Below are 20,045 nucleotides of genomic sequence, written 5' to 3'. Positions count from 1 at the left end.
CAAAGAGTTGCTATTATTGTTATGGCTGCACATAAACATTTCTAATCTTCTTATTCATCAATGATTCTCAAGTCCCCCCCATTCCTGATCAACAAAATGACACTCGTTTGTAGAGATATGTAATAACTTAAGATTTGTATCATCTCTCCTGCATTCTCTAAGACTGGGCTGTTAGTATAGGCTTAGTTTTCATGTGGCAGTGCCTGTAATGGCCTCTAGGAAACAGTATGTCCATTTAAAATGTAATTTAAAAAAAAAAAAATACATTCTCACATCGTTGTTGTTTCCTAAAATGAAATACATTTCAAAACATATGTACACTTTAAAAAATCTTTGCATTGATCGTTCTCCAACATCTCTGAAAAGGTATGACACTGAATAATGATCCAGTGCCAGACAACACTAAAAACATGTATTTCTAATATTTCTAATTCACACAAACGTTAGATATTAGATTATATTATTAACGTACTAAAACTTCATCACGAATCTTTTTAATAGTAGTTAAAGTATTTCGCCTACACCTGATATTCTGACGTTTACCACTAATGCACTTCACCACTCTGCTCACATCTCCTTCCTCCACCCTGTGAAACACAAGGGGAACGGTCATTAATGACGGAGAGCAATGAAAGATTCATTTCTCGTTCCGTCCGATTCACGCTCAGAAGGAAATGTCTCGACTCATCATCGTGGAGAGAGAGACTTAACACTTTCGAATCACATTTCAAAGTTAGAAACTACAGAAATGATCCCTGAAAGTATAGTCTTAACTCAACAACTCTCAGAGCTCCTCTCTTCTTCTCTGAGACTCAGCTCTCACTGATGGTGAAGAGTCTCACTCAGTGGCGTTTATTCCGCTTAACCGCAGCATCTCAATCCCTACGTATTCACTTGTTTATATCTGAAATCCACCTTTTTTAAGGCAGCATTTTGACATTAAGGAACTTGTAACATTAGAGACAGACTTTAAATGCTGCAACGTGTAAGTGTGCTTTCAGGATTTGTGTACAATGCTCCCTCACCAGAAATATTAGAAGAGTTTGAATATATCTGAGAAAGCAGACAGGGTTTTATACAAGCTTTCAATACAGACATATACAGACCCAGCACCTCCCTCCCTATACTGCCTCAGTAGACAGCATTCCAGTCAATTCAGAAACAGCTATGAAATTCCACAGCTATGAAACAGATATGAAATGCTTCTAAACTACTAATGATGGCAAACTACCTACTGGCATTGTCTACCACCCCATGTTACTGTATTATACACCAACACATTAGCCATTAGCACATTAGCTGTGTAAAAAGAGGAAGATACTAGTTACCATGTTTTTACCTCATACAAACATGAACCTAGCAATCTTATTACACGTGTGTCTGCTTTATTAATAACTGAAAAGTAATGAAATGGGGAATTCATTAAACAGCACAGAAAACCTACAGTGGGACTCTATAGTGTGTATGAGCAAAATAGACAGCCACCAGTGGGGCAATATTTTTTCCTCTAGTAGACAGATGACAATAACATGTTCTTATTAGAACCGCGACTCTGAAATGGACAAGTGGAAAAGTTAATGATGATGATGATGATGGTGTTTTTATTAGGGATGCAGAGCAACAGATATACTCTAACTGTGGATCTATAAAGTGCACGTATACAGTATGGCCAGTGGAGCTGAGAGAATGGAACATAGAGAAACAAAGAGTTGCTATTATTGTTATGGCTGCACATAAACATTTCTAATATTCTTATTCATCAATGATTCTCAAGTCCCCCCCATTCCTGATCAATAAAAGGACACTCGTTTGTAGAGATATGTAATAACTTAAGATTTTTTATCATCTCTCTTGCATTCTCTAAGATTGGGCTGTTAGTGTATGCTTAGTTTTCATGTGGCAGTGCCTGTAATGGCCTCTAGGTGACAGTATGTCCATTTAAAATGTAATTTTAATATACATTCTCACATCGTTGTTGTTTCCTAAAGTGAAATGCATTTCAAAACGTATGTCCATTTTAAAAATCTTTGCATTGATCGTTTTCCAACATCTCTGAAAAGGTATGACATTGAGTAATGATCCAGTGCAAAGCAACTCTAAAAACATCTATTTCTAATACTGGCTCTGTCACTGGACAGAACAACCACACAAAATTTAGATATTAGATTATATTACATACGTACTACAATGCATTTAGGAATCTTTCAAACAGTAAATGAAGTATTTTGACACCTGATATTCTGTCGTTTACCATTAATACACTTCACCACTCTGCTCACATCTCCTTCCTCCACCCTGTGAAACACAGGGGGAACGGTCATCAATGACGGAGAGCAATGAAAGATTCATTTCTCGTTCCGTCCGATTCACGCTCAGAAGGAAATGTCTCAGCTCATCATCGTGGAGAGAGAGACCTAACACCTTCGAATCACATTTCCAAGTTAGAAACTATAGAAATGATCTCTGAAAGTATAGTCTTAACTCCACAACTCTCAGAGCTCCTCTCTTCTTCTCTGAGCCTCAGCTCTCACTGATGGTGAAGAGTCTTACTCAGTGCCGAGAGGAAGGAGCCACACGCAGCATTTTAATTCATATTCACTTGTTTATATTAGAAATCCACTCTTTCTGGAGATAACGCTAATATTTCGGTAGTTTTCTGACCTTTTGTGTTCGGTGAGAAAAACAACACAGAACTTTAAAACATTAAAGCGTCGATTTGGACAGAAGTGAACTTAAGTGTGTAAATATAACTGGCGGGAAACATCGGAAAGGTATGTTTAAAGTTTTTAAAAATGTATAGTTCTGTAAAACATATCCTCTTTCTGTGTATATATTACACTTGATTTTATTTCCCTTTCAGATCCCCCAAAATTAAAAAAAGAAAGAAAATAAAAACAATATGACGTCCAGTTTTTTTTTATTGAAGAAAAATAAAATAGATCTGGGACAACAGTAATTACCACAATAATCACTTAATCAACAAACTAACCAACCAAACCTTTTTAAAGACTGAAAATGAAAGACACACCAAGGCTCTATTAGTGCCAGCCTTGCTCTATGTATCACTTATAGAGTCTTTCCAGAAACCACACCAGTATTGCATTAACAGGTAAAAACCCCTGACTTATTGTAATTAAAATGTATCATCATGATATGATGAACAGCAGTCACAAATGAGACTAAAATAGAAATAAAATTAATTATAATGAAGAAATTGCTCAAATAGAAAACAACATTTGACCACTAAAGGTACTATGCTGAAACCAATTGATGAGGATGATGGTGTTTTTATTAGGGATGCAGAGCAACAGATATACTCTAACTGTGGATCTATAAAGTGCACATATACAGTATGGCCAGTGGAGCTGAGAGAATGGAAGATAGAGAAACAAAGAGTTGCTATTATTGTTATGGCTGCACATAAACATTTCTAATATTCTTATTCATCAATGACTCTCAAGTCACCCCCCCCCATTCCTGATCAACAAAAGGACACTCGTTTATAGAGATATGTAATAACTTAAGATTTGTATCATCTCTCTTGCATTCTCTAAGACTGGGCTGTTAGTGAACGCTTAGTTTTCATGTGGCAGTGCCTGTAATGGCCTCTAGGGGACAGTATGTCCATTTAAAATGTAATTTTAATATACATTCTCACATCGTTGTTGTTTCCTAAAGTGAAATGCATTTCAAAACGTATGTACATTTTAAAAATCTTTGCATTGATCGTATTCCAACATCTCTGAAAAGGCATGACATTGAGTAAAGACACGAATGACACGAATGAAAAATATAATAACGAGGACACAGCCTCCCTTGCCCGGAGCAGGGTTACCGGGGCCTCACCCTGGAGCCAGGCCTGGGGGAGGTGCTCCTTGGCGAGCGCCTGGTGGCCGGACTTTCACCTATGGAGTCCGGTCGGGCTTAGCCCGAAGGGGATACATGGGTCCACTCTCCCATGGGCCCACCACCTGTGGGAGAGGTAGTAATCCGGGTCTGGTGCATTGTGGATCGGGTGGTGGTCGGGGTCGGGGGCCCTGGCGTTCCGATCCTCGGTTACTGAAACTGGCTTTTGGAACATGGAACGTAACCTCTCTGGTGGGAAAAGAGCCTGAGCTGGTGCGCGAGGTTGAGAGGTACCGACTAGATATAGTTGGGCTCACCTCGACACACAGTATGGGCTCTGGAACCAATCTCCTCGAGAGGGGCTGGATGCTCTTTCACTCTGGAGTTGCCCAGGGTGAGAGGCGTAAGGCAGGTGTGGGCTTACTCATAGCCCCCTGGCTTAGCGCCTGTACGTTGGGGTTTACCCCAGTGGACGAGAGGGTAATTTCCCTGCGCCTTCGGGTTGGGGAAAGGGCTCTGACTGTTGTTTGTGCTTATGCACCGAACAGCAGTTCAGAGTACCATGCCTTCTTGGGGACCCTAGAGGGAGTGCTGGAGAACACTCATTCTGGGGACTCCATTGTTCTGCTGGGGGACTTCAACGCTCACGTGGGTAATGACAGTGAGACCTGGAGGGGCGTGATTGGGAGGAACGGCCCCGCTGATCTGAACCCGAGTGGTGTTCAGTTATTGGATTTCTGTGCTCGTCACAGTTTGTCCATTACGAACACCATGTTCGAACATAAGGTTGTCCACAAGTACACCTGGCATCAGGACACCCTAGGCCGCATTTCGATGATCGATTTTATAGTCGTATCATCTGACCTGCGGCCATATGTTCTGGACACTCGGGTGAAGAGAGGCGCTGAGCTGTCAACTGATCACCACCTTGTGGTGTGTTGGATCAGATGGTGGGGGAGGATGCCGGACAGACCTGGCAGGCCCAAACGTGTGCTGAGGGTTTGCTGGGAACGTTTGGCAGAGGAACCTGTCAGAAAGATCTTCAACTCCCACATCCGGCAGAGCTTCGACTGCATCCCGGGGGAGGCCGGTGACATTGAGTCCGAGTGGGCCATGTTCCGGACCTCCATTGTTGAGGCGGCTGAACGGAGCTGCGGCTGCAAGGTTGTCGGTGCCTGTCGAGGTGGCAATCCCCGCACTCGGTGGTGGACACCCCGGGTGAGGGGGGTTGTCAAGCTGAAGAAAGAGTCCTATCGAGCCTGGTTGACTCAGGGGACTCCGAAAGCAGCCGACAGGTACCGAGGAGCCAAGCGGCTCGCAGCCTCGGCAGTCGCTGAGGCAAAAACTCGGGTGTTGGAGGAGTTCGGTGAGAACATGGAAAACGACTTTCGGTCGGCTCCGAGAAGTTTCTGGCAAACCGTCAGGCGACTCAGGAGGGGAAAGCAGTTTTCCACCAACACTGTATATGGTGGGGGTGGGGAACTGTTGACCTCGACTGGGGACGTCACCAGACGGTGGAAGGAGTACTTTGAGGATCTTCTCAATCCCACCAGCGCGTCTTCCGCAGAGGAAGCAGAGCTTGGGGACCCCGGGGGGGGGGGGCTCGTCTATCACTGGGGCTGAAGTGGCCAAGGTGGTAGTGAAACTCCTTGGCGGTAGGGCCCCGGGGGTGGATGAGGTTCACCCCGGGTTCCTCAAGGCTCTGGATGTTGTGGGGCTGTCCTGGTTGACACGTCTTTGCAACATCGCGTGGACATCGGGGGCAGTGCCTCTGAACTGGCAGACTGGGGTGGTGGTGGTTCCCCTTTTTAAAAAGGGGGATCGGAGGGTGTGTTCCAACTATAGGGGGATCACACTCCTCAGCCTCCCCGGTAAGGTCTATGCGGGGGTACTGGAGAAGAGAGTCCGACCGATAGTTGAACCTCGGATCCAGGAGGAACAATGCGGATTCCGCCCCGGTTGTGGAACACAGGACCAGCTCTTTACCCTCGCTAGGATCCTGGAGGGTGCATGGGAGTTTGCTCAACCAGTCTACATGTGTTTTGTGGATCTGGAGAAGGCATTACGACCATGTCCCTCGGGGTATTCTGTGGGGGGTGCTCAGGGAGTATGAGGTACTGGGCTCTTTGTTACGAGCTATCCAGTCCCTGTACAAACAGAGCAGGAGTCTGGTTCGTATGGCTGGCAGTAAGTCCGACTGGTTTCCAGTCGGAGTTGGACTCCGTCAGGGCTGCCCGTTGTCACCGGTTCTGTTCACAATATTTATGGACAGAATTTCTCGGCGTAGCCAAGTGGCGGAGGGTGTCCGGTTTGGTGGTCTCAGGATCCCATGTCTGCTTTTTGCAGATGATGTGGTCTTGTTGGCTTCATCGAGCCGGGACCTCCAGCTGGACCAGTTTGCAGCCGAGTGTGAAGCAGTAGGGATGAGGATCAGTACCTCCAAGTCCGAGTCCATGGTACTCAGTCGGAAAAGGGTGGAGTGCTCTCTCCAGGTTGGAAGTGAGATCCTGCCTCAAGTGGAGGAGTTTAAATACCGGGGGGGTCTTGTTCACGAGTGAGGGAAAAATGGAGCGTGAGATTGACAGGCGGATCGGTGCAGCGTCAGCAGTAATGCGGGCTCTGTACCGGTCCGTTGTGGTGAAGAAAGAGCTGAGCAGAAAAGCAAAGCTCTCGATTTACCGTTCAATCTACGTCCCAACCCTCACCTATGGTCACGAGCTTTGGGTAGTGACCGAAAGAACGAGATCGCGGGTACAAGCGGCTGAAATGAGTTTTCTCCGCAGGATGTCTGGACTCTCCCTTAGAGACAGGGTTAGGAGCTCGGACATCCGGGAGAGACTCGGAGTGGAGGCGCTGCTCCTCCACGTCGAGAGGAGCCAGTTGAGGTGGTTCGGGCATCTGGTTCGGATGCCTCCTGGACGCCTTCTTGGAGAGGTGTTCTGGGCATGTCCAACGGGGAGGAGGCCCCGGGGCAGACCAAGAACACGCTGGAGAGACTATATGTCTCGACTGGCCTGGGAACGCCTCGGTATACCCCCGGAGGAGCTGGCGTCGGTGGCTGGGGAGAGGGAGGTCTGGGTTTCTTTGCTCCGACTGCTTCCCCCGCGACCCGGACCCGGATAAGCGGTGGATAATGGATGGATGGATGGAAATGCATTTCAAAACGTATGTACATTTTAAAAATCTTTGCATTGATCGTATTCCAACATCTCTGAAAAGGCATGACATTGAGTAATGATCCAGTGCAAAGCAACTCTAAAAACATGTATTTCTAATACTGGTTCAATCATTGGACAGAACAACCACACAAAAGTTAGATATTAGATTATATTACGTACGTACTACAACATATTTATGAATCTTTCAAACAGTAAACAAAGTATTTTGACACCTGATATTCTGAAGTTTACCATTAATACACCTCACCACTCTGCTCACATCTCCTTCCTCCACCCTGTGAAACACAGAAGGAACGGTCATCAATGACAGAGAGCAACGAAACATTCATTTCTCGTTCCGTCCGATTCACGCTCAGAAGGAAATGTCTCGGCTCATCATCGTGGAGAGAGAGACTTAACACTTTCGAATCACATTTCAAAGTTAGAAACTATAGAAATGATCCCTGAAAGTATAGTCTTAACTCAGCAACTCTCAGAGCTCCTCTCTTCTTCTCTGAGCCTCAGCTCTCACTGATGGTGAAGAGTCTCACTCAGTGCCGAGAGGAAGGAGCCACACGCAGCATTTTAATTCATATTCACTTGTTTATATTAGAAATCCACTCTTTCTGGAGATAACGCTAATATTTCGGTAGTTTTCTGACCTTTTGTGTTCGGTGAGAAAAACAACACAGAACTTTAAAACATTAAAGCGTCGATTTGGACAGAAGTGAACTTAAGTGTGTAAATATAACTGGCGGGAAACATCGGAAAGGTATGTTTAAAGTTTTTAAAAATGTATAGTTCTATAAAACATATCCTCTTTCTGTGTATATATTATACTTGATTTTATTTCCCTTTCAGATCCCCCAAAATTAAAAAAAGAAAGAAAATAAAAACAATATGAGATCCAGTTTTTTTTTATTGAAGAAAAATAAAATAGATCTGGGACAACAGTAATTACCACAATAATCACTTAATCAACAAACTAACCAACCAAACCTTTTTAAAGACTGAAAATGAAAGACACACCAAGGCTCTATTAGTGCCAGCCTTGCTCTATGTATCACTTATAGAGTCTTTCCAGAAACCACACCAGTATCGCATTAACAGGTAAAAACCCCTGACTTATTGTAATTAAAATGTATCATCATGATATGATGAACAGCAGTCACAAATGAGACTAAAATAGAAATAAAATTAATTATAATGAAGAAATTGCTCAAATAGAAAACAACATTTGACCACTAAAGGTACTATGGTGAAACCAATTGATGATGATGATGATGATGTTTTTATTAGGGATGCAGAGCAACAGATATACTCTAACTGTGGATCTATAAAGTGCACGTATACAGTATGGCCTGTGGAGCTGAGAGAATGGAACATAGAGAAACAAAGAGTTGCTATTATTGTTATGGCTGCACATAAACATTTCTAATATTCTTATTCATCAATGATTCTCAAGTCCCCCCCATTCCTGATCAACAAAATGACACTCGTTTGTAGAGATATGTAATAACTTAAGATTTGTATCATCTCTCTTGCATTCTCTAAGACTGGGCTGTTAGTATATGCTTAGTTTTCATGTGGCAGTGCCTGTAATGGCCTCTAGGAGACAGTATGTCCATTTAAAATGTAATTTTAATATACATTCTCACATCGTTGTTGTTTCCTAAAATGAAATGCATTTCAAAACGTATGTCCATTTTAAAAATCTTTGCATTGATCGTTTTCCAACATCTCTGAAAAGGCATGACATTGAGTAATGATCCAGTGCCAGACAACTCTAAAAACATGTATTTCTAATACAGGCTCTGTCACTGGACAGAACAACCACACAAAAGTTAGATATTAGATTATATTACATTACATACGTACTACAATGTATTTATAAATCTTTCAAACAGTAAACGAAATATTTTGACACCTGATATTCTGACGTTTACCATTAATACACTTCACCACTCTGCTCACATCTCCTTCCTCCACCCTGTGAAACACAAGGGGAACAGTCATCAATGACGGAGAGCAATGAAAGATTCATTTCTCGTTCCGTCCGATTCACGCTCAGAAGGAAATGTCTCGGCTCATCATCGTGGAGAGAGAGACTTAACACTTTCGAATCACATTTCAAAGTTAGAAACTATAGAAATGATCCCTGAAAGTATAGTCTTAACTCCACAACTCTCAGAGCTCCTCTCTTCTTCTCTGAGCCTCAGCTCTCACTGATGGTGAAGAGTCTCACTCAGTGCCGAGAGGAAGGAGCCACACGCAGCATTTTAATTCATATTCACTTGTTTATATTAGAAATCCACTCTTTCTGGAGATAACGCTAATATTTCGGTAGTTTTCTGACCTTTTGTGTTCGGTGAGAAAAACAACACAGCACTTTAAAACATTAAAGCGTCGATTTGGACAGAAGTGAACTTAAGTGTGTAAATATAACTGGCGGGAAACATCGGAAAGGTATGTTTAAAGTTTTTAAAAATGTATAGTTCTATAAAACATATCCTCTTTCTGTGTATATATTACACTTGATTTTATTTCCCTTTCAGATCCCCCAAAATTAAATAAAGAAAGAAAATAAAAACAATATGACGTCCAGTTTTTTATTTATTGAAGAAAAATAAAATAGATCTGGGACAACAGTAATTACCACAATAATCACTTAATCAACAAACTAACCAACCAAACCTTTTTAAAGACTGAAAATGAAAGACACACCAAGGCTCTATTAATCAAATTTCAAATCAAATCAAATTTATTTATATAGCGCTTTTCACAACTGATGTTGTCACAAAGCAGCTTCACAGAATTCCAGTAAGACGAGATTTGACATGAAATGTAAAGACAAATGTAAAACCCTCAAGTGAGCAAGCCAGGGGCGACAGTGGCAAGGAAAAACTCCCCCAGCTGAGGAAGAAACCTTGGGAGGAACCAAGGCTCACAAGGGGTGACCCATCCTCCTCTGGTCAATCTACTGGTGATGATAGTTAGTAGTCCATGAGAACTTCAGTGTAGGGACAGCTTCAAGGCACTTGGTGGTTGCTGGAGCGTGGGCAGCTGGTCTGAAGCGTGGAGGAGGATCTCGACAGTCATCCATCAGTGTCCAGACAGACAGGTGGGCAGTTGTTTAATCGGAAAGATGTAAAGGGATGGAATTAGTTTTGAACTGTTTTGTGTTTGTAAAGTAGAAAATATGAAAATTTCCAGAGTGTGGCTAATGACTCCGGCAGATCTGACTATGACAGCTTTAACTAAAAGGAGAGAACCAGGAGGACACACAGACACGGGAGCATCCTGAAACACTGGTATCCCTCCGCTCCACCGTCAACAAACCTGAGTGATCGCGAGAAGTGGCGGGACGACAGCACCAGCGTCTCAGTATACTATAATTCCCTGTGTCCATGGACCCCCAGGATCTGCCGCCTTTATCTATGGGGGAGCATTAGCTACCAAATGATAAACTAAACAAATGAGTTTTTAGCCTACATTTGAAGATTGCGACTGTGTCTGAGTCCCGAACATTTTCTGGAAGATCATTCCAGAGTTGGGGGGCTTTATAAGAAAAGGCTCTTCCCCCAGCTGAGGCCTTCTGAATTTTGGGAACATTTAAAAATCCAGTATTCTGTGATCTGAGTGAACATGGAGGCTCATAATAGGAAATTGTATCTTGAAGATATTCAGGAGCAAGCCCATGTAGAGCTTTATATGTTAATAACAAAATTTTGTAGTCAATGCGGAATTTAACAGGCAGCCAATGAAGTGATGATAAAACTGGGCTGATATGTTCAAATTTTCTAGTATTAGTGAGGACCCTAGCTGCAGCATTTTGAACTAGTTGAAGTTTTCTTAAATTGCTGCTGGTGCATCCTGACAGTAGTGCGTTACAGTAGTCAAGCCTTGAAGTAATAAAGGCATGTACTAATGTTTCTGCGTCCTGGAGGGATAAGGCATTTCTAATCTTAGCAATATTGCGAAGATGTAAAAAAGCTGTCCTAGTGATACTACCTATGTGTTGATCAAATGATAAATCCGGGTCAATTATGACACCAAGATTTTTTGCTGCTGAACCAGGTTTAACTGGAAAGTTAGCTAGATTTAAAATTAGATCTGATAATTTATTTCTTGTCACTTTTGGACCCAAAAGCAGGACCTCTGTTTTGTTGCTGTTTAGAAGGAGGAAGTTACGCAACATCCAGCCTTTCACGTCTTTTACACAGTCCTCTATTTTCTTTAATCTGTGTTTGTCATCGGGCTTGGCTGAAATATACAATTGTGTGTCGTCTGCGTAACAGTGAAAGTTAATGTCATGGTTTCTTATAACTGTGCCTAGCGGTAACATGTATAATGTAAATAATAATGGTCCTAAAATAGAGCCTTGTGGAATTCCAAATCTTACTTTAGAATAATTTGAATTTAGATTGTTTACTTTTACGAATTGATAACGTTCCGTTAAGTAAGATTTGAACCATAATAGGGCTGTCCCTGTGATTCCAACCATGTTTTTTAACCTTTCTATGAGAATATTGTGGTCTATTGTATCGAAGGCTGTGCTTAGGTCAAGAAGCACCAACAGGGATACGTGGCCTTGATCAGAGGCAAGAAGAAGATCATTTGTTATCTTGACTAGAGCTGTCTCTGTACTATGATGTTGCCTGAATCCAGATTGGAATTTTTCATATATATGATTCTTATGTAGATATGAACTAAGTTGTTGGGCCACAGCTCTTTCTAAGATCTTAGACAGAAATGGCAAATTAGAAATAGGCCTGTAATTAGACAGTGTACTAGCATCAAGATTTGGTTTCTTGATCATAGGTTTAATAACTGCTAGTTTAAAAGCTTTGGGTACATGGCCCAGACTAAGCGAAGAGTTTACTATAGTTAAAAGAGGATCAATAATAGCTGGTAGTACTTCTTTGAGCAACTTTGTGGGAATTGCATCAAGTGTGCAAGTTGTACAGTTTGCGGAGGTGATAATCTTCTCTAGTTCTAATTGTGGGAGTGGGTAAAAGGTTTCAAGTCTTTCTTTTACAGTTATATTATGTTTTATTTCATTCACATCAGGTGGCAGCCAGGATGGATTTAATCCTGTGGCTAGAGTTTGTTGTCTAATATTCTCAATTTTATTATTAAAAAGTCCATAAAATCTTTACTGGTGAGAGTTGCTGGAATTAGTTGTTCAGAACCTGCTTGATTTTTTGTAATTCTAGAAAACACACTAAACAGTGCTCTCGGATTATTTTTATTATGGGAGATCAGCGAGGCCAGATATGCTGAGCGAGCTTTAGTGAGGGCATTTCTATACTCTATAAGGCTGTCCTTCCAGGCAGAATGGAACACTTCAAGCTTGGTTGATCGCCATTTCCGCTCTAGTTTTCGTAATGTTTGTTTTAAAGTACGGGTCTTATCGTTATACCATGGTGCAAGCTTTTTCTGTCTTATACTTTTATGTTTAAGTGGTGCTACCTTTTCTAAAGTAGATCGACAGGTATTTTCTAGGTAATCAGTTAGTACATCTAGGTCCATTAGGTCTGATGGAGTTGGAACTGGGGTCGATAGTTCTGGTAGGTTTTCTATAAATTGTAGGGCGGTAGATGGTTTTATTATACGCCTTGTAGAATAGCGAGGGTTCTTACATATATTATGGATAAAACGTAGCTCATATGAAATTAAGTAATGATCGGAGATTGCTGAGGATTGCGGTAAGATATTAATTTTGTCAATGTTAAGACCTAGTGTCAGAACTAAGTCTAAAGTGTGGCTGCAGTAGTGTGTAGGCCCTGTTACATTTTGAGTAATACCAATAGAGTCTAAGATTGAGGTAAATGCCTTTTTTAGTGGGTCACTTTCCTTCTCAAAATGGATATTGAAATCTCTTACAATTATAACTTTATGATTGCACACCGCTAGGTTTGTAGCAAAATCGCTGAATTCTTTCAGAAATTCTAAGTAAGGCCCTGGTGGTCTGTAAATGTTGCATAATAAAAATGCGTCCTTTTTTGTGACCGGATTTGTAATTATAGTGGAGAGAACCTCAAAAGAAGAGAATGTGTCACATTGTTTAAGACTAATTTCTAGGGTATTTTGGTAAATTACACATACTCCACCTCCTTTGCCTGATATTCTTGGGCTATGTGCATAATTATAGCCTAGGGGGTGGCTTCATTTAGTGCTAAATATTAATTTGGTTTAACCCACGTTTCCGTGAGACAGAAAACATTGAATTTATGATCACTTATAATATCATTTACGATGAGTGCTTTTGAGTTTAGTGATCTTATGTTGAGTAACCCAAATTTTAGTTCTGAGGTGTTGCTGCTAGGTGTTGTGTATGATTTAATATTGATTAGGTTGCTGAAACAGGCTGATTTTGTTTTTCTACTTTTACATTTAGTTCGGGGGAAAGACACAGTATCAATACAGTTGAACCTGGGTGACGCCTCAAGACAGTTCGCAGACGGTTGGTTTAGCCTGTCTGTCTGCGGCCTGGTCCCGGCTCTGGATTGTCAGCAGCTATCTACACTACTCTGCTGACTAACTAAAAGACTATGTGCTATACTGCAAGAAAGTAAGGCAGCACCCTCCCGCGTGGGGTGGATACCATCCCTACCTATAAGACCAGGTTTGCCCTCAAAACGTAACCAATTGTCTATAAAGCCCACTTGATTTTCGGAACACCACTTGGACATCCAGCAGTTTAACGCCCAAAGTCTGCTGTAAGCTTCGTCGCCACGCCGCATTGGTATGGGGTATGGGGCCAGAGCAGATTACGGCATCGGACATCGTCTGGGCCAGTTTAATCACCTCTGTAATATTACCCTTAGTTACCTCAGACGAATATCATTGGCCCCTACATGAATGACTACCCTCGAATATCTCCTATTAGCTAACAGTCTAAGGTTGCCACTAATATCCGGCGCTCTGGCTCCCGATAAACAGCTAACTGTTACTGCCGGCGCCCCTAAAGGAGTAGCTAATTTCACGTGCCGAACAATAGAGTCTCCTATAACCAGAGCACTCTTAACAGGCTCCTCAGCGGGTGCCTCGCTGAGCAGGGCAAACCTGTTTGACAGGCGAATCGGAGGAGCGTGGTGTCCCGGTGGGCTAGCTTTGGCCTCAGCGTTAGCATCAGCCTTAGCTTTCCGGCTATGACGCTGAGACGTCACCCATTCACCCCGCTGTGAGGGCTCTAACGCCGGAATCGTGGGGGTGCTAACTCTCCCTAAGGCACCATTAGTGCCTGCCTTGCTCTATGTATCACTTATAGAGTCTTTCCAGAAACCACACCAGTATTGCATTAACAGGTAAAAACCCCTGACTTATTGTAATGAAAATGTATCATCATGATATGATGAAAAGCAGTCACAAATGAGACTAAAATAGAAATAAAATTAATTATAATGAAGAAATTGCTCAAATAGAAAAAAAAACATTTGACCACTAAAGGTACTATGGTGAAACCAATTGATGATGATGATGGTGTTTTTATTAGGGATGCAGAGCAACAGATATACTCTAACTGTGGATCTATAAAGTGCACGTATACAGTATGGCCAGTGGAGCTGAGAGAATAGAACATAGAGAAACAAAGAGTTGCTATTATTGTTATGGCTGCACATAAACATTTCTAATATTCTTATTCATCCATGATTCTCAAGTCCCCCCCATTCCTGATCAATAAAATGATACTCGTTTGTAGAGATATGTAATAACTTAAGATTTGTATCATCTCTCTTGCACTCTCTGAGACTGGGCTGTTAGTTAATGCTTAGTTTTCATGTGGCAGTGCCTGTAACGGCCTCTAGGTGACAGTATGTCCATTTAAAATGTAAGTTTAATATACATCCTCACACCGTTGTTGTTTCCTAAAGTGAAATGCATTTCAAAACGTATGTCCATTTTAAAAATCTTTGCATTGATCGTTTTCCAACATCTCTGAAAAGGCATGACATTGAGTAACGAAACGATCCAGTGCAAAGCAACTCTAAAAACATCTATTTCTAATACTGGCTCTGTCACTGGACAGAACAACCACACAAAATTTAGATATTAGATTATATTACATACGTACTACAATGTATTTATGAATCTTTCAAACAGTAAATGAAGTATTTTGACACCTGATATTCTGTCGTTTACCATTAATACACTTCACCACTCTGCTCACATCTCCTTCCTCCACCCTGTGAAACACAAGGGGAACGGTCATCAATGACGGAGAGCAATGACAGATTCATTTCTCGTTCCGTCCGATTCACGCTCAGAAGGAAATGTCTCGGCTCATCATCGTGGAGAGAGAGACTTAACACTTTCGAATTACATTTCAAAGTTAGAAACTGTAGAAATGATCCCTGAAAGTATAGTCTTAACTCAACAACTCTCAGAGCTCCTCTCTTCTTCTCTGAGCCTCAGCTCTCACTGATGGTGAAGAGTCTCACTCAGTGCCGTTTATTCCGCTTAACCGCAGCATCTTAATCCCTACGTATTCATTTGTTTATATCTGAAATCCACCTTTTTTAAGGCAGCATTTTGACATTAAGGAACTTGTAACATTAGAGACAGACTTTAAATGCTGCAACGTGTAAGTGTGCTCTCAGGATTTGTGTACAATGCTCCCTCACCAGAAATATTAAAATAGTTTGAATATATCTGAGAAAGCAGACAGGGTTTTATACAAGCTTTCAATACAGACATATACAGACCCAGCACCTCCCTCCCTATACTGCCTCAGTAGACAGCATTCCAGTCAATTCAGAAACAGCTATGAAATTCCACAGCTATGAAACAGATATGAAATGCTTCTAAACTACTAATGATGGCAAACTACCTACTGGCATTGTCTACCACCCCATATTACTGTATTATACACCAACACATTAGCAAATGGCTGTGTAAAAAGAGTAAGATACTAGTTACAATGTTTTTACCTCATACAAACATGAACCTAGCAATCTTATTACACGTGTGTCTGCTTTATTAATAACTGAAAAGTAATGAAATGGGGAATTCATTAAACAGCACAGAAAACCTACAGTGGGACTCTATAGTGTGTATGAGCAAAATAGACAGCCACCAGTGGGGCAATATTTTTCCCTCTGGTAGACAGATGACAATAACATGTTCTTATTAGAACCGCGACTCTGAAATGGACAAGTGGAAAAGATAATGATGATGATGATGGTGTTTTTATTAGGGATGCAGAGCAACAGATATACTCTAACTGTGGATCTATAAAGTGCACGTATACAGTATGGCCAGTGGAGCTGAGAGAATGGAACATAGAGAAACAAAGAGTTGCTATTATTTTTATGGCTGCACATAAACATTTCTAATATTCTTATTCATCAATGATTCTCAAGTCCCCCCCATTCCTGATCAACAAAATGACACTCGTTTGTAGAGATATGTAATAACTTAAGATTTGTATCATCTCTCTTGCACTCTCTAAGACTGGGCTGTTAGTATATGCTTAGTTTTCATGTGGCAGTGCCTGTAATGGCCTCTAGGTGACAGTATGTCCATTTAAAATGTAATTTAAAAAAAATACATTCTCACATCGTTGTTGTTTCCTAAAATGAAATGCATTTCAAAACGTATGTCCATTTTAAAAATCTTTGCATTGATCGTTTTCCAACATCTCTGAAAAGGTATGACATTGAGTAATGAACCAGTGCAAAGCAACTCTAAAAACATGTATTTCTAATACTGGCTCTGTCACTGGACAGAACATTCACACAAACGTTAGATGCTAAACTATATTATTAACGTACTAAAACTTTATCACGAATCTTTTTAATAGCAGTTAAAGTATTTCGCCTACACCTGATATTCTGACGTTTACCACTAATGCACTTCACCACTCTGCTCACATCTCCTTCCTCCACCCTGTGAAACACAGGGGGAACGGTCATCAGTGACGGAGAGCAATGAAAGATTCATTTCTCGTTCCCTCCGATTCACGCTCAGAAGGAAATGTCTCGGCTCATCATCGTGGAGAGAGAGACTTAACACTTTCGAATCACATTTCAAAGTTAGAAACTATAGAAATGATCCCTGAAAGTATAGTCTTAACTCAACAACTCTCAGAGCTCCTCTCTTCTTCTCTGAGCCTCAGCTCTCACTGATGGTGAAGAGTCTCACTCAGTGCCGAGAGGAAGGAGCCACACGCAGCATTTTAATTCATATTCACTTGTTTATATTAGAAATCCACTCTTTCTGGAGATAACGCTAATATTTCGGTAGTTTTCTGACCTTTTGTGTTCGGTGAGAAAAACCACACAGCACTTTAAAACATTAAAGCGTCGATTTGGACAGAAGTGAACTTAAGTGTGTAAATATAACTGGCGGGAAACATCGGAAAGGTATGTTTAAAGTTTTTAAAAATGTATAGTTCTATAAAACATATCCTCTTTCTGTGTATATATTACACTTGATTTTATTTCCCTTTCAGATCCCCCAAAATTAAATAAAGAAAGAAAATAAAAACAATATGAGATCCAGTTTTTTTTTTTTTATTGAAGAAAAATAAAATAGATCTGGGACAACAGTAATTACCACAATAATCACTTAATCAACAAACTAACCAACCAAACCTTTTTAAAGACTGAAAATGACAGACACACCAAGGCTCTATTAGTGCCAGCCTTGCTCTATGTATCACTTATAGAGTCTTTCCAGAAACCACACCAGTATTGCATTAACAGGTAAAAACCCCTGACTTATTGTAATGAAAATGTATCATCATGATATGATGAACAGCAGTCACAAATGAGACTAAAATAGAAATAAAATTAATTATAATGAAGAAATTGCTCAAATAGAAAACAACATTTGACCACTAAAGGTACTATGGTGAAACCAGTTATCAAATATCCATGCATTAGGGTACAGTTTCAGACAGACCACATCTCCTACTTCAAGTAACAGTGAGACTCCATTAGAAGAATTCAGTACACCCTGGTTTTGAATGGCATGTGCTCCCGTTATGTGATGACCATTCTTATGTAAGACCACTGTGACAGCTCTTCCATCTTTTCCGTAGATGTGGAATCTGAACTCATAGATTCCTTTCACTGGTGCAGTGAAAACTCCTATTGAAGTTAAAAATATAGACAAAAGGTATCATTAAACATATTCACATATGATATAAACAGCACTGTTGATAGAATGGTGAATCTTTGGTCTCCGTGCCCAGGGGCTAGAAGGGGCTTAGAATATGTCAAACTCTATTTTTAAATTATAGATCTATTCCAGGTCATATAATGATTTATGATTCAGCTGCAATTACACCCAGATGTGTTTCATCTGGACCTGACCTCACTAACGCTCTGCTGCCACATGTAATTATCTCCTCACAAAAATGTTCCAAAATCCACCGTAATGTAATGATGGATGGGGCGAATGTACTGTACCTGTAGCTGGGTTGTAAGCATTGCCGATGTTGATAAAGACGTGTTTGTAAACCAGAGGAAAGTGAGTGCTGTATGGTCCAGTGTTACCCTCTGTATCTCCTAAAAGTGATGCTGAAAATGCCACTTTTCTCTCTTCAATAAACACAAGAAGAGAAATTTGGTCAATTAGGAATTCAAATAAATTATTCTTCCTGCAGTGAAGTTAAAACATTGATTTGTTAAAGATATTATTAAATACACAGGGGCTAACAATAATTAAACAGACAAATAGTAGTAAGATATGTATATTTTACAGTGCAGAGCTTTTACGCACCAGAGATAATGAGATTTAAAAAGCTATTTATCTGAGCAGTAAGTGTTTATTTGCTAAACAACAAACAACAAATAATGCCCAACATCAGGATAAAATCAAATAACATTATTCCAGTGTGATATTCTGTGTGTGAATGTGTTGGTTTAACTTTTTTCCAAATCTCTCCTTGTGGAGTCTGTATTATTTCAGTACCTATTTTAGTGGTTAATAAATAACGATTTTAAATAATGTGTGCTGTTGATTTAACAAATTCATGCAAATCAAGGAGAATCTGAACAAAACATTGTTCTTCAAACTCACTCTCACCTACTACTTTATAGATAAAAGAATCATCTTATATATATTATTTGTTTTATATATATATATATTGTATTTACTGTGATTATATATAATTTTATACAAACACCGCACTTATTGAGAAGGCATAATTTAAATATGTATAATTATCTTAGGTGCCTAAGACGTCTGCACAGTACTGTATGTATCTGCATGTAACATTAGCTCCCTATGATGGGATCATATTTAAAAACATGGTTAAGACTTTGAAATGCATGTTTTCAAATAAACAGAAGCAAGGAGTAAAGAACTCAAGGTGACTAATATAATGTCTTCTTCCTTATCATATACAATCTGTGCAAGACATGAATGACAGAGAGAGAGAGAGAGAGAGAGAGAGAGAGAGAGAGAGAGAGAGAGAGAAAGTTTATACACTGGATTATGAACATCTACTTCTGCACTCATTATCCATTTTATCAGCTCCACTGACCATGCATTTCACCCTCAGTGGTCAGGACCCCCACAGGACAGGTATGATTTGGATGCTGGATTCTCAGTGCTGCGGTGACATGAAGTGGTGGTGTATTAGTGTGTGTTGTGTTAGTACATGTGTATCAAACATAGCAGGGCTGCAAGAGTTTTTTTAAAGTCATCAGTGTCACTGCAGGTCTGAGATTTGTCAACAAACCAAAAATATCCAGCCAACAACATCCTGTGTTCACTGATGAGTATTACCTACTGACTTAACGTGTACAGTCGTTATAAATTCCAGCAGTCCTACTGCGTCTGTTTTACCAGTACCAGCACAACACACACCTCCACCACGTCACCGTCACTATAGCGTTGAGAACAACTCACAACGCTTTGTAAAAATCATGAACCACAAAGAAAAAATAGATGAACCACAGCCTGCAAATTAGACCTACAGAGAACAAGCAAAAAAAATAAACAATAACAAATAAACGTCTGTTAGTTTAATAAATGTTTAATAAGACGTATTTTTCTCAGTCTATTATTATACTTGACATATACCTC

At 40.6% G+C, this 20,045-nt stretch overlaps 6 non-coding genes across 6 annotated transcripts; all 6 read right to left on the bottom strand.

The window, feature by feature from the left end:
• Positions 1–557: 557 nt before the first annotated feature.
• LOC136670618 (small nucleolar RNA U3) lies at positions 558–771 on the bottom strand. The gene has a single exon (XR_010795641.1). It is a non-coding gene; the product is annotated as a small nucleolar RNA U3 (small nucleolar RNA).
• Positions 772–2,265: 1,494 nt separating this feature from the next.
• LOC136670596 (small nucleolar RNA U3) lies at positions 2,266–2,479 on the bottom strand. The gene has a single exon (XR_010795639.1). It is a non-coding gene; the product is annotated as a small nucleolar RNA U3 (small nucleolar RNA).
• A 4,791-nt stretch (positions 2,480–7,270) lies between these two features.
• LOC136670707 (small nucleolar RNA U3) lies at positions 7,271–7,484 on the bottom strand. The gene has a single exon (XR_010795649.1). It is a non-coding gene; the product is annotated as a small nucleolar RNA U3 (small nucleolar RNA).
• A 1,480-nt stretch (positions 7,485–8,964) lies between these two features.
• LOC136670629 (small nucleolar RNA U3) lies at positions 8,965–9,178 on the bottom strand. Its single transcript, XR_010795642.1, has one exon. It is a non-coding gene; the product is annotated as a small nucleolar RNA U3 (small nucleolar RNA).
• A 5,985-nt stretch (positions 9,179–15,163) lies between these two features.
• Positions 15,164–15,377, bottom strand: LOC136670640 (small nucleolar RNA U3). The gene has a single exon (XR_010795643.1). It is a non-coding gene; the product is annotated as a small nucleolar RNA U3 (small nucleolar RNA).
• A 1,488-nt stretch (positions 15,378–16,865) lies between these two features.
• LOC136670685 (small nucleolar RNA U3) lies at positions 16,866–17,079 on the bottom strand. Its single transcript, XR_010795647.1, has one exon. It is a non-coding gene; the product is annotated as a small nucleolar RNA U3 (small nucleolar RNA).
• Positions 17,080–20,045: the final 2,966 nt, after the last annotated feature.

The sequence above is a fragment of the Hoplias malabaricus genome, chromosome 1 (genome assembly GCF_029633855.1).
Source record: "Hoplias malabaricus isolate fHopMal1 chromosome 1, fHopMal1.hap1, whole genome shotgun sequence".
Lineage (NCBI taxonomy): Eukaryota > Metazoa > Chordata > Actinopteri > Characiformes > Erythrinidae > Hoplias > Hoplias malabaricus.
Note: the sequence above shows the minus strand (reverse complement) of the source record. Positions and strands in the feature narration are given on the sequence as shown.